Below are 14,895 nucleotides of genomic sequence, written 5' to 3' on the forward strand. Positions count from 1 at the left end.
CTCCTGCAGCAAGCTTAAACGTGATAGAGGCTGATTACGCAGAGAATTGCTGATCGTTATGTAAATATGCATGTAAGAGCAGATGGATTTAAGCAGGTATTTTAGTTCTGCAGAGCCAAACAAGAGAGGTCAGGGTGAAGAAGGGGCAGCCAAAGAAAAGCCAACCACAAAACGGAAAAGTTATGACAAATCAGACTATGAGGGAAAAAGAAAGCGCAGCTTTATGGTTTCATGGACTAAAGAATTTATGTGGCTGGAATACGACGAGCTAAATAACCTCATGTTCTGCCGGGTGTGTTGTGAGTTTCCCTCGATTTCTGAGTCGACAAGCGCCTTTGTTACTGGGACCAGTCATTTTAAGAAAGACCCCATCAGAACCCATGACAAATGCAAGAAATGCATTATTGCCCAGTCTGCAATATCTTTCCCAGAACAAACACCAATTGCAAAAAGCATACTAAAAATAAACCAAGCATAACAAGAAGTCCTGAAAAATCTGTTTAGAACAGCCTACTATGTTGCAAAGAGTGAACTACCACTGACAAAATTTAGCAGTCTTTGCAAACTTCAAAAAGCAAATGGCCTAGATCTTGGTTGCACTTGCCTCTTACCTGTGATTTCAGTGGAAATGTCAAAAATAAGGATCTGACACAGACTGATTCCTGTTGTACAGTTCTTACAAGTTCATAGAAATTTGTTCAATTAGAACCAAATATTTGAGTTGATGATTGAAATTGTTGTTGTAATTTGTGTTTTAAATATTTTTAGATTGATGTTTTGTTTCCTTTACAGTATTATACTTTAATGTATAATATTGTAAAGGAAACAAAACATCAATCAAAAAATTGTCCTCTTTTTTTTTTTATTCGGGCTACTTAAATTTATTACCAAAAACTGAAGAGTGCCTCCCCGAAGGGCTACCAGGGATTTTGAAATTTTGCGAGCCCTGCTTTAGGTGACATGAATGAGTTGAAGGGAAGTTATGAACTGTTTCTCAGAGACAAATAAACACCCAGCTCCTGTTTTTGTGTAGCTGACAGCTGGTAACTGTGCAGGGGCGGATCTAGCAAAGCTTTTGCCAGGGGGCCAGGTAGGGCATTAACAGGGAAAGGGGGACACAAAGATATACTTTTCTTTCTTACTCTCGTATAAAATATTTAGCTTTTTATTAAATAGTTATCTGCATCTTACAACCAAAGTTTGTATAATAATACACAAGTTTGGCTGTAGACCATTGTTAATCATTTACTGTGTAAAAATAACAAAAAACAAAAAGTAAATGCAAAAGTGCATAAATATTTATTTTACTTGTTTGATGTGTGTGGCGGGGCGTGGTCTGCAGTGCCGCTGCAGGGGAGGTGGACCCACGGGCGTAAAGTCTGTGCTCTTTCGGCTGTTTTTTGGGTGTGTGTCGGGCTGTCAGTTGAAAAGCTACAGCCGGCTGTGTGGGTACACCAAGCATGTGTGAAAAGTGGTCCATAACGTAATGCTTCAAAGAGTGTTCATGCAAACATTGTCGGGTCTGCCGTGGTACAATGGGACTTCTGCTCATGAACCTGTGTGCACAGCATCTGCAAATCGGGGCTGTGCAAAGTCACTTCATCTTTACCCAAAACTGTAAGCTGTCATCTGTGAGGCGCGAGCGGTGTTTGTTTTTACCATAGTTCACGGTGGAGAATGGCTGCTCTTCTGAGTTTTGCTCTCTGTAGCCGTATGAATGTCAAACTACACTGATTCGCAGCGGCATAGGCACACATAAAATTTCTTCTGAAATTTTCGCTTTCTAGTTCTACTTTCTTATTATTATTATTCTAGTTGCCACTTTTTTGCACTTTTTTTGGCACTTTTCTACTTCCACAATTTTCAGCCGATTTTCACCGTTCAAATTTTAAACTATTCTGCTATTTCTGCTAATGTGCGCTATGACTTTTGGTATTTTTAACTATTATACTTTTTAAAATATTAAGCTTTTTTCCTTTAATTTGTCCCATTGAAATGAATGGGAAACTTCCGCAATTCTGCTAAAACTTGCTTGTTTTTGAAACTTAACTACTATTTCCTACTTTCACGTAGAACAACCATTCAAACTTTAAAATGTTCACAAATTATTGGGCTATTCATGAATGATTCAGCTTTTTCATATCTGTTACAGTTTTACTTTTATCCCTCTTAAAGTTTTCAGTTGCAAAATTGTGATTTTTCAGAAAATACATGCGTTGTTATGGTTGCTATGCACTTGGCTTCCAGTGTGCCACTGTAGGTTTCGCAGTCTTCTCTTCATGTCCGAACAACTTCTTGCTACTTGCTCAATTTTCACTCAACTTCCACAAATTATACATCAAAACGTAGGCATTTTTGCTGGCTTTCCGAAAATGTCACCATCATTGTTGTGAGATTTATAGAATTTTGGCAAATCTCCTCAGACCAACACGAAGTCTGAAAACTCTCCATAGAAAGTCAATGGAGAGTTTGTTCAAAATCACCGCTGGATTTCTGTAATGAGAGGCATATTCGAATCGTCATATCTCCTTAACAAAGCGAAGTTAAAACATGAGGCTTGTCCCAGTATATCTTCAGACACTCCTGACGCTCACAATTCAAGAATTTTTTTCTCACCTATTACCGTTCTGAGATGAGTTACACTTGTTTGAGGGTAGGAAATTCGTCCTTCGCTCAGATTTCTTCAGATTTCAAACTCTGGAAATGAACCACTTTTTTCTCTCGTCATATCTTTTTGATGGATTTCCACAGAGACCTGAAAATTTCCATGACTGTTCACCAAAGCCTGCTGTCTCTTACGGTGAAAGAATGATATCAATACTCCAAATAGATTTAGAGTTAGAAAGCGTTGTTTGAGGGCAAGTCAAGGCAGTTTTCGCTTGCCTCTACTCAGTTATGGTGCATTACAAGTCAAATATCTTTAATAATTCATATTTTAATGATAAATTGTAAACACTTGAAGATTCCCCCATCTCTTCTGAACAAAACGGTGTAAGAATGACCGTTCTAGCCCCTACGGTTAGGAAATTATGGCCATTTGTTTGAGAGGAATCCTCACTATGAGAAATACACTGCAGAAATCCTGTCTCTCTCTGTGCTGAGTGTGTAAAAACGGCTGCACCTGTTTTGGCGGGAAAAAGTACACAGCCTCTCTGATTGGTGGATTCAAATTTAGCAGCTCCCAGGCTGCTTGACTGACCTAGAAACTTGCTTGTCTCTCCCTATGTGTGTGTGTGTGTGTGTGTGTGTGTGTGTGTGTGACAGAGAGAGAGAAAGGGAGGGCGAGAGAGAGTTTTTATGGCAGCATCTTATTGTATGATTTAAATTCAATATATTTAGACTGGTTGACTGAATTTGATCCTGTGTGTGTCTCTCTGTGCTTGTGTGTTTCCATATGTGTCCATATTTGTGATTGTGTGACTGTTATACTTTTTTTTGCTGATTTTTTTTTCATTTCAAAATTACATTTGAGGGACCCTTAGCATGTTCAGCATTTTTTCAGCTGTTCATTTTGCTTTTCCAATTTTTCTTTTAAGTTATTACTATTGTGCTGAATCATACTATTTCTGCTATTTTATAAGATTTGTGCTAAATATAGTATTTCTGCCAAATATAGTATTTCTGATTAATTATAGTTTTTCTACCAAATCATAGTACAGTATTTTTGCTTTTTATAGGATTTTTATAGGATATTTATATTGCTTAATATAGTATTTTTGCTTTTTATAGGATTTGTGCTTAATACAGTATTTCTGCTAAATGTAGTATTTATGCTTAATCATACTATTACTATATATTTCTGCCAGGTCCCCAGGCAGCCAATCCTCTGAGGACTGAGACATTCAAATTTACATATCAGGGCCTGTACGGCTTCCCAGCCAGCCAATCATATCTGAGGTCTGCCGTTTCTTCTCTCGTCATATCTCAGCGACGGATGTACAAAGAGCAATGAAAATCACAGTCAAAGTACACCAAAGTACGCTGATTCACCCAGTACAAGAATTATGCTTCTAGTCCACCTAGTTTTTGAGTTACACGACATTTTGTAACTCCAAAAAACGGCGCTCTTTGCCTCTCACCGCAATCTAATTCTGACTGCTCATCACCCTGTTTTCCAGGCGCTCGTTCTCTTTCCCAGTGGCACAGTTTGTAATGACACAGGTCTGCAACCCAGAGGTCGTGGGTTCAATTCCACCTTGGTCAACATGTTTTTTTCCCTACAAATTAATACACTGTCACAGACCACTAATTCATATTCATCATTTATTACAATTCTGCAAACTTTTATGATTTTAGCAGCTTTTCTAATATTGACCTCAGATTCTTGTTAACACTCCATGGCACAAATACTGTTCCCTTTAGGCTCTGTGTATGTGTGTGTGTATCAATATTTCTCCCATTTTAAAGTATTACTCCTCTATAATTGTATTTCTGTTAAATCAAAGTACTTTTACTACATCTTAGTACTTCTGCTCAATCATAGTATTTTGCCAAATCATGGTTTTTGTGCCAAATCATAATATTTGTGTTATGTTATAGTATTACTACTAAGTGGAGGAATTTCTGTCATGTTACAGTATATGTGCTGATTACAGTATTTCTGTATAATAGAATTTTGGCAAATCTCCTCAGACCAACACAAAGTCTGGAAACTGCATAGAAAGTCAATGGAGAGCTTGTTCATAATCACCGCTTGATTTCTCTAATGAGAGGCATTTTCAAATCGTCATATCTCCTTAACGCAGCGAAGTTAAGACATGAGGCTTGTGCCAATATATCTTCAGACACTCCTGACGCTCACAATTCAAGAATTTCTTTCTCACCTATTACCATTTGGCCATGAATTGGGTTTGTTTGAGGGTAGGAAATTCGTCCCTCACTCAGATTTCTTCAGCTTTCAAACTCTGGAAATGAACCACTTTTTTCTCTCGTCATATCTTTTTGATGGATTTCCACACAGACCTGAAAATTTCCATGACTGTTCACCAAAGCCTGCTGTCTCTTACGGTGAAAGAATGATATCGATACTCCAAATAGATTTTGAGTGACAAAGCATTATTTGACGGCAAGTCAAGGCAGTTTTCGCTTTGCCTCTACTCAGTTATGGTGCATTAGAAGTCAAATATCTTCAATAATTCATATTTTCAAGATAAATTGTCAACACCTTAAGATTCCCCCATCTCTTCTGAACAAAACAGTGTAAGAATGACTGTTCTAGCCCCTACGGTTAGGAAATTATAGCCATTTGTTTGAGGGGTGTCCTCACTATGAAAAGTAGACAGCACAAATCCTGTCTCTGTGCTGCGTGTGTGTAAAAACAGGTGCACCTGTTTTGGCGGGAAAAAGTACACAGCCTCTCTGATTGGTGGATTCAAATTTAGCAGCTCCCAGGCTGCTTGACTGACCTAGAAACTTGCTTGTCTCTCCCTATGTGTGTGTGTGTGTGTGTGTGTGTGTGACAGAGAGAGAGAGAAAGGGAGGGCGAGAGAGAGTTTTTATGGGAGCATCTTATTGTATGATTTAAATTCAATATATTTAGACTGGTTGACTGAATTTGATCCTGTGTGTCTCTCTGTGCTTGTGTGTTTCCATATGTGTCCATATTTGTGATTGTGTGACTGTTACACTTTTTTTTGCCGATTTCTTTTTCATTTAACAATTACATTTGAGGGACCCTTAGCATGTTCAGCATTTTTTCAGGTGTTCATTTTGCTTTTCCAATTTTTCTATTTAAGTTATTACTATTGTGCTAGGTCATAGCATTTCTGCTGCTTTTCAGTATTTGTGCTAAATACAGCATTTCTGCTAAATCATACTATTTCTGCTATTTTATGAGATTTGTGCCAAATACAGCGTTTCTGCTAAATCATATTATTTCTGCTATTTGATAAGATTTGTGCTAAATATAGTATTTCTCCTAAAAAATAGTATTTCTGCCAAATATAGTATTTTTGATTAATTATAGTTTTTCTACCAAATCATAGTACATTTTTTTTTTGCTTTTTATGGGATTTGTACTTAATATAGTATTTCTGCTTAATTATAGTATTTCTGCCATTTTATAGTATTTGTGCTAAAACATAGTATTTCTACTAAATGTAGTATTTATGCTTAATCATACTATTTCTATATATTTCTGCCAGGTCCCCAGGCAGCTAATCCTCTGTGAGGACTGATACATATAAAATTTACATATCAGGGCCTGCACGGCTTCCCAGCCAGCCAATCATATCAGAGGTCTGCCCTTTCTTCTCTCGTCATATCTCAGCGACAGATGTACAAAGAGCAATGCAAATCACAGTCAAAGTACACCAAAGTACGCTGATTCACCCAGTACAAGAATTATGCTTCTAGTCCACCTAGTTTTTGAGTTACACGACGTTTTGTAACTCCAAAAAACATAATACACTACATTTTAACATAATGACCTTATATTTATTTATGACTTTTAACCATTATTTCAAATTCAAATAATCCTGTTTGAAATATTTATTCAACTTATAGAATTAAATTTCTGGTAGTTGTTTTCTGTTGCAAAGAAATCTAGTATAATAATATTTAAATTTACATATATATCTTTCACGTTTTCAGTGCCAATTTTGTGTAATGCCGGAGTTTCCCACTACCCGTGAATGCCTCTTTTTTTACGTTGCCGGCTCACTCCTGCATCTCCGCCCACTCTCTGCTCGATCCTTGCCGGTAAGAATTGCTGCTCAGCTTCTCTTCTCTGAAATTAAATGTCTATAAGCTGTTTGAGTGATTAACCGAGTTGTTGTTTGTGCCTTTAAAGCCAGTTGAAGTATAAGTCATATTAAAGTAACACAATGGCTGCTTTTTTAGTGAAACGTTGTACTTTTAGTATTTAAACAAGTATTGCTAAGCTAGCCCTAACAACCTAAGTGCTAACGCCTAGCGGTCTTAAAGGCCCAGTGTGAAATGAATATGGTTCATTTGATTGTATAATACAGTTATTGCGTTGTTTTATTTGGTTCATTCGGTGTGTTAGTGTTTCTGAGTCTCTTAGGGAAGCTGTCTTTCTCTTCACAAATCAGTCAGTTAAAACGGCCTCATTCTTTAGGTTGTAAGGTAATGAGCCACCATTTTAGAATCACTGATTAGCTACTGAAGCAGCAGGGTCGGCAACTTCAAAGGAGACATTTTACCGCCTCTGACTGAAGGCCACTTAAATGTACCTTTCAAAGTATGCTTCTAGCTCAGATTAACTAAGTACTATGATTTGCCCCTTAAATTTTAGCTGTTTAAGTATGCTTGTAGGTGACATTCACAAAGGTAGGATGGTTTGGCAGTGAATGTTACCAGTCAGAGTATTTTTCTAGCTAATATTCACAAAGGTAGGACGGTTTGCCACTGAATTTCGTGTTGTGCGCGCAGAAACAACGGTAGGATGGTTTTTCCCAGGTAGGATGGATTCCCAGAACACCGGGAGAAAAAGAGTCACGTGCCTGTGCCAGTGTGTCTGTGTTGTGGGTTAATTAACAGAAGGGAGAGAGAGTGAGGATAAAACACATAATATAAGAATATTAACATCTCTTAACAATTAATTTTAGTTTTTTAGTAAATTTTTAAGAACTGTTTAACAAACACTTGTTTGTGCAGGTTGTTTTTTAAATAAAACCTACACCTGCAGCTCTGTTTAACTTCTCACTTTTTGAAAAATTAATGAAATATAAAAAAGGCCACCTTCAAATAAATAAAATCCAGCAGTGCGCCATTAATATTATTAATGTGATATGTAGATATTTAAAACAACAGCATATTAAATGATACTAAATGATGCTGTGTGCAGGTGATAATATTTTTAGGGACCAGAATTTGAATGCAGACCAACTCAAATGTTGAAGCCTACAAATATATCACCCAAGCTTTCATTTATGATTGTTGCTGCTTTTAAATTGTGATGTCACAATTTGATAAATTGTGCAGTGCTAGGTGTAGCAAATCATGGCTTATGAAATCTACTGTGTTATCTAATAGCACCAAACTAATAGAGCTATCACATAACTGAGAAAATTGTGTGGCTTATTACAAATGGATGAAACCACATTTTACCTTAATGAAGACAGTAATCTTTAATAAGGTCTAGAAAAAAAGAAGTATTTTTGTTTATATTCCAGCTGTGGTAAACAAAGAAGTGTACTGAATCTTTTGGACTACACAGATTGATGTAGTATTGACTCTGATGCTGATCTGAGTTGTCTCATTCTGTATTTTTGTGCTTTGTCTTTTGTTACACAGAGTGAAAGAGATCTTTGGTTTTGCCTTTGCTGGTAAGTAAACAGTGATTGTAACTGAAGCAGTATGAACCTGGCATTGTGTAGCACATTTGACGACTTACATACAGTAGTTTGACTTTTTGTGATATGTTTCCATTTACTGATTGGCAAAAACACAGGATTTGTGACCTGTAGCAGCAAAGCCCCCACACAGGACCTCTGACTGTCCCTGAAAATGTCCCTGAAGTTTAATAGCCCATTTATGTATGATTTTAATTTTTTATGGCTTATTGAATCCAAACAGTTAAATGTCAGATGTCTTTGTCCAGGTGTTCATTTTCTCCTTATGTTTGTGGATTTAAGTAGCAGACAAAACAATGAAAGTGTTTTAGGGGAGTCAGTATAAGTGGTTGCTGAAACACTTAATATAAATCAATACCTGTGCAGCTGTTGTCTCTCAAATTCTGCTGATGTATTTCATTAAAGTCAGAACACTGTAGAAGTATTTTGCCTGACTCGGTATAAGTAATAGCTTTAACAGTTAAGCAATAATAAAAACGAAGAGAACCAGAGGTGTGAGTGGACATTGTTAGGTACATTACAGCCAGAGTGTCGAATTAGTTTATTACTTATTTGGTGAATATAATGTGTTTTAAAATTAAATAGAAATGTTGCCAAAAAGGGACATTGCAAAATACATAAATATTCCTAGCAACTGGTACAATGAAAGGAATTTTTAGTGTAATATTTTAAGACATTTAATTTGAATCACAAAACATTCTGCACCTCTGTTATTGTAACATGTCAATATTTACATGTATTTTAGGATTTGCATATTCATATCAGACTAACCAAAACATGAGGTTTTCTGTTGCTTCTGATTTAAAGAATTATATTGTATTTAATGTTTTTAACCTAAAAGGACATTAAAAGTTTTGCTTTTTCACACTCTATTAGAACTGACCTGTTGTAGAAAATGTTGGAGCCGCAAGGCTTCTGTGTAGGAAATATTTGGTGTATCCTGCACTTGTGCCAACAAATATTGGTGCCTATTCTTTGCATTTCTGTAGTAATGAATGCGTTTATTACACTTGCTATAGCCATGTGAGACCCAGCAGTTCAGTTATCTCCTCTTTAGACTACAGTAAACTTAAAAAAGCTTAAAGTAATTGAGGGTTTTAGTAGTTAATTTGTGTCACAGTAAATTGGATTATGTGTGAAGAGGCTCAACAGTCTGAATCATCAAACAGTGATCTGATGAATTGTTTCCTTTCTGTAGACTGCTGATCTGATCGTCTCAAGTCTGGTAAGTAAAGGTTTTTCTGAGGTGCAGTGCTGGGAAATGTTTCTCATCATAGGAGATTCAGTGTAGTGCTGTGAGTCAGCACAGCTATTGGTGATCATCAAAAGTCATCAAATCCTAGAAAAGTCTGTGTAAACATTTCCAGACCTACAGAGGTCCGTAGGTTATTGTAGCAGTGCATCTTTTTTCACATTAGAGCAGCTCATGAACAGCAGTTTAGGTACAATTAAGTCTTCAAGTAGGGCCTTGTGGATTTCAAAAGCTTCTTTCCCTTCAATAATTAATTGACTGTCTGAAAACTGCTCTTTGAATTAGTCTTTTATAATTAAAGATTTTGTTGATGACTGGAAAAAATCTAAAGCACAGATACAGCACTTATTTCTGTATTTTATGATTAAATGATTTACAAAGAAATTATCATCATACTACATTTTTAATTAGGCCTTTAAATCGGCCATTATAAGTACGTCCTAGATTTAGTGGAGTGCTTATGGCTGTGTATTAAACATGCCCCAAATGTGATTGAAATATGTAGAAACTGCTTTGTAGGAACCATCCATCTCCAAATTTCTCATTTTGCCAAAAGTCATACTGAGTAAAGTATTGTTTACTTTTATGTTAACGGATCTCAAATCCCTGTTTCTGTGTGCCCAGATATTATGATGTACTGTTGTCCCAGGTAAGTACACACAGAAACAGGGATTTTAGAATATTGGTGATTAAGGAACATGTGATGTGAAATTTTAAGTAGGCGGCCTGCAACTGTCTGCTCTAACCTCAGTGTGTTGGTTTTGTTGGACCATATAATATTTACAGTAAGTTTTTGTAGCAGCACATCTTGGTGTAAGTTTATAGACTCTGTTTGTTTTTATTGTGTTAATAGAAGTTGAATTCAGGCCACCTCAAATGTTAAAGCCTACAAACATTCCATAGAAGCTATCATTTGTGATTGTTGCCTACTTTTAAATTGTGACATCACCATTTGATAAAGTGTGCTGTGCTAGGTGTTACAAATCATTGGTTACGATATCTACTCTCTTAAGTAATCGAACCTAAATTTTGGAGCATTACATGAGTAAGAAACTTGTGTGGCTTATTGCAAATGGATAAAACTACATATTACCTTTTTATGAAGATGATAATCTTTATTAGGGTGCAGGAAAAAGAAAACAGAGGGGAGTTGTTGTTTGTATTCCAGCTGTGTTTAACAAAGAAGTTTGCGGAATCTTTTTGACTACAGAGAGTGATGCAGTATTGACTCTAATGCTGATTGGAGTTGTCTGATGCTGTATTTTTGTTCTTTGTCTTTTGTTACACAGAGTGAACAGATCTTTGGTTTTGCCTTTGCTGGTAAGTAGACAGTAATGGTAATGTTTAGTAATTTACTTACAGTAGTTTGGCTATTTGTGTCATCTTGCCATTCACTCATGGGCAAAAACAAATAGTCAGGATTTAGAATCTGTAGCAGCAAAGCCCCCACACAGGACCACTGACTGCTCCTGAAAATGTCAATGAAGTTTAATAGCCCATTAATGTCTGATTTTAATTTTTGATGGCTTATCAAGTCCAAACATAGTTAAATGTCAGAGATATCTTTATGCAGTTGTTCGATTTCTCCTTATGTTTGTGGATTTAAGTATCAAGCAAAACTATGAAAGTGCTTTAGGTGAGTATAGGTGGTACCTTAAACACTTAAGAGCACCACAGCTATCGATTTTTATTGTCTCTTTCATTCCACTTATGAATTAGCATGAAGTCGAAACACTAGAAGTATTTTCCCTGAGTGACTGTAGGTGATAGCTTAAACACTTAAGCAATGATAAAATGTAAGAGAAGTACAGTTGTGAGTAGGTATATTAAAGACAATGTTTTAAAATTAAATATAAATGTTGCCAAAAAGGGATATACTGCATAACACATAAATATTGTTAGCAACAAGTACAATGGAATGACTTTTTAGTGTAATATTTTTAAGAAATTTTCATTTAAAAAAATGGTGTGCCACTGTTGTTGTTGTGGTTTTGTGTTGCTTCTGATTTAAATAATTAGTTTGTATTCAACATTTTTAATCTGAAATGAGATTAAAAGTTGTCGTTCTTCACATGTTATTAGAACTGACTTGTGATAGAAAATGTTGGAGCCACAAAGCTTCTGTGTACGAAATATTTGGTATATCCTGCATTTGTGCCAACAAATATTGGTGCCTGTTCTTTGCAATTCTGTAGTACGATTGTTTTTATTAAACATGTTAAAGCCATCTGAGACTCTGCAATTAAATTGTGCCCTCTTTAGACTACAGTGAGTTCATAAAGGCTTGAAGAAATGGAGGATTTGACTAGTTATTTAATGTCACAGTAAATTGGATTGTGTATGAAGAGGCTCAATAGTCTGAATCGTTAAACAGTGATCTGATGTTTTGTTTCCTTTGTCTAGACTGCTGATCTGATCGTCTCAAGTCTGGTAAGTATAGGTTTTGTCTAAGGTACAGTGCTGGGAAAAGTCTTTCTTCCTTGCAGATTTATTTTGTTTATGCTTTTTTGTCACATGTTTCAAATCTTCTAACAAGGATGACCTGGATAAATACAAATACAAGCAGTTTTAAAGTGATTATTTCATGTATGAAGCAGAGAAAACCAAACCACAGCTATCTGTTCTCTAATACCCAGCTGTGAAAGCCCTGATAGCAACAACTGCCATCAAGCATTTATAGCAGGGGTCCCCAATCTCAGTCCACGAGGGCCGGTGTCCATGCAGGTTTTAGATCTCACCCTGGGTCAACACACCTGAATCACATGATTAGTTCATTACCAGGCCTCTGGAGAACTTCAAGACATGTTGAGAAGGTAATTTATCCATTTAAATCAGCTGTGATGGATCAAGGACACATCTAAAACCTGCAGGGACACCGGCCCTCGTGGACTGAGATTGGGGACCCCTGATTTATAGTAACTAGTAATGACTGAGTTTTGGTCCACTTTAATTTCTGAGTTGCCTTAATTAAGGTCAAAAATAGTGTTTTGAAATCATTTGAAGGATCTCAATTTCATTAAAGTCGAGATTCTGTTTAGTCACTTGGACTTGCTTGTGTGCTTCAGATCAATTTCCTGTTGCAAATCCCAAGTGTGATTAAACTCAGGACCTGATGAGTTGATGTAGGTCCTGAAGTAGTAAAGGAACTCGGGACCATCACAGTAACGGCACCATGTTTGACTTTAATGCTGGTGTTTTTCTGAAATATTTCTCTCACTTTAGAAGATTCAGTTCAGTACAGTGAGTCCACACAGCTCTTGCTGATCATCAAGATGTTTTTAGGCAAATGTGAGAAAGGTTTTGTGTTCTTTTTGGCCAGTCAATAAATAATTTTGAGTTTAAGGGATATAAAGTGTTTAAAGCAGGAGGCCTGAAACTGTCTGCTGTAACCTCAGTGTGTGGGTTTATTTGGACCATATAATATTTACAGTAAGTTACTCTAGAAGCACGTCTTGGTTTGACTTTATAGACTTAGTTTATTGTTTTAATAGAACGCAAAAATGTCCTTATAACAGTTCCACCGTCATTTGTTAAACATTGTCATTCTGTTCAGTACAATAATTCACTGTAGAACTCTTTAGTATTTAAAGCCCTACATGTACTGTATTTTTGAGATTATAAGGCATAATGTCAATAAACAAGTCTGTTTTTAAGGCAGATTAAGCCAAACAAAACAGTCAGATAAGTCAAACTTTATTCAAGTCATTCACAAACAACTCTCAACACTGTTCAGTTGTAACACATAAAATACAGAACAATATACTCACTTTTTCAGTTCATTCCTCATCCACAAATCCATCAAACTCTTCATGGGTTGATCAGTTTGAAATCTGCTTCATAAGCATGTCTCTTAGCACGTGCCAGGTCCTTGTACACACACCATAATGTTATGTTGAAGCACCGTACGAATTACTCTGCGAGGGTCCTGACTATGGTAGCCATAATGCTCTGACAATACATCAAGCAGCGCAGCTTTGTAGCTTACCGAAGTCTTACTAAAATATTTGACAGAATTTTGAGCGCTGTGTACCACAGAAATCCAGTTTGAGGTCAGTAAGCATAACCAGAATCGATACACTAGGCACATTGTGTATTTTTGAGAAAATGACAGGATTTTAGGTGTGCCATATAGTCTGAAGAATATGGTAAATCCAAGCATATTGGAAATACGACTAATTCCAGGCCTTTTGTCTTACAGGTGACCTGTTGCAGAAGATCCTCTCTCTCTATCATTATAAGCAATTCTGTCTATCCTATCACTCTCCCGACTCTATCTAATTTGACAGCCATTCTATCTTGTATCCCTCTATCTCTACTGCTCTATCTAATTTGACAGCCATTCTATCTTGTATCCCTCTATCTCTACTGCTCTATCTAATTTGACAGCCATTCTATCTTGTATCCCTCTATCCCAAGCACTCTATCTAATTTCAGAATCCAAGTTTTCAGAAATCCAAGTTTTCAGAATCCAAGTTTTCAGAAATCCAAGTACCAGTACTTGATCTATCTGTTTGAGAATTCTGAGAGATCTCTGCTCTCACTGCTCCTTCTTTCCTGTCATTAAACTCTCTCACATTCAGTCAATTTGCTGGAAATTACAATTAGAAAGTTGAATATACAGTAGTAGAATTGCAGTACAGTAGAACTTATAGTAGAAACTACTTATACAGCCCTACATTTGTAGTTTTAACTCGGCATTACACTTTGGAATAAACACTGATAGTTTGGCTTACTAGTGCTATTACTTTGATACATTATATAAAATATACACCTTTTATAAGGTTTATTTGTAATAAGATAATCTGACTATTCTGTAATATATTCAGAGTGCTATATTCACATAAATATTAAATTTGATTCAAATACATTTTTCAAGTCTGTTTCATTGGCTATAACATTTGACTACAAGTTTATAGTATTATTATTTAAGGACAAACCCTTTTTTGTCACTCAGTGTAAGTGTTCAGTTACAGTTGTCATCTAGAGGCTGCCCTGAGAACCCAGACTTCCTGTTTCCTGACTGCTGCAGAACATCCAGCTGAAGAATCCCCATCACCTGTCATCTGATCACCACACCATCAGAGCTCCTTATATTTGCTTTAAATTTTAAATATCTTAAAGATTTACACAAAGTCTACTTAAAAGCTAAGAGTTTTATTATAGCCTGTTGATTGATTGTTGAGATTTATTCTGCATATTACATTACAGAAGTATAGATCTATTTGTTATCCAGTCTGGTTTAAAAAAAAATATAAGAAGTAATAATATACAGTTTTTGAAAAAGTTACAATAAAACAGACCAAAGTGTTTTCAAAGAACTTTAAATAA

At 36.1% G+C, this 14,895-nt stretch overlaps 1 long non-coding RNA gene across 1 annotated transcript; it reads left to right on the forward strand.

Annotated features, from left to right (window-relative positions):
* The first annotated feature begins 6,475 nt into the window (after positions 1-6,475).
* LOC109204704 (uncharacterized) lies at positions 6,476-14,434 on the forward strand. The gene is made up of 4 exons (XR_002064212.2): positions 6,476-6,699; positions 8,257-8,288; positions 9,514-9,540; positions 13,766-14,434. It is a non-coding gene; the product is annotated as an uncharacterized LOC109204704 (long non-coding RNA).
* Positions 14,435-14,895: the final 461 nt, after the last annotated feature.

Source organism: Oreochromis niloticus, linkage group LG13 (genome assembly GCF_001858045.2).
Source record: "Oreochromis niloticus isolate F11D_XX linkage group LG13, O_niloticus_UMD_NMBU, whole genome shotgun sequence".
Lineage (NCBI taxonomy): Eukaryota > Metazoa > Chordata > Actinopteri > Cichliformes > Cichlidae > Oreochromis > Oreochromis niloticus.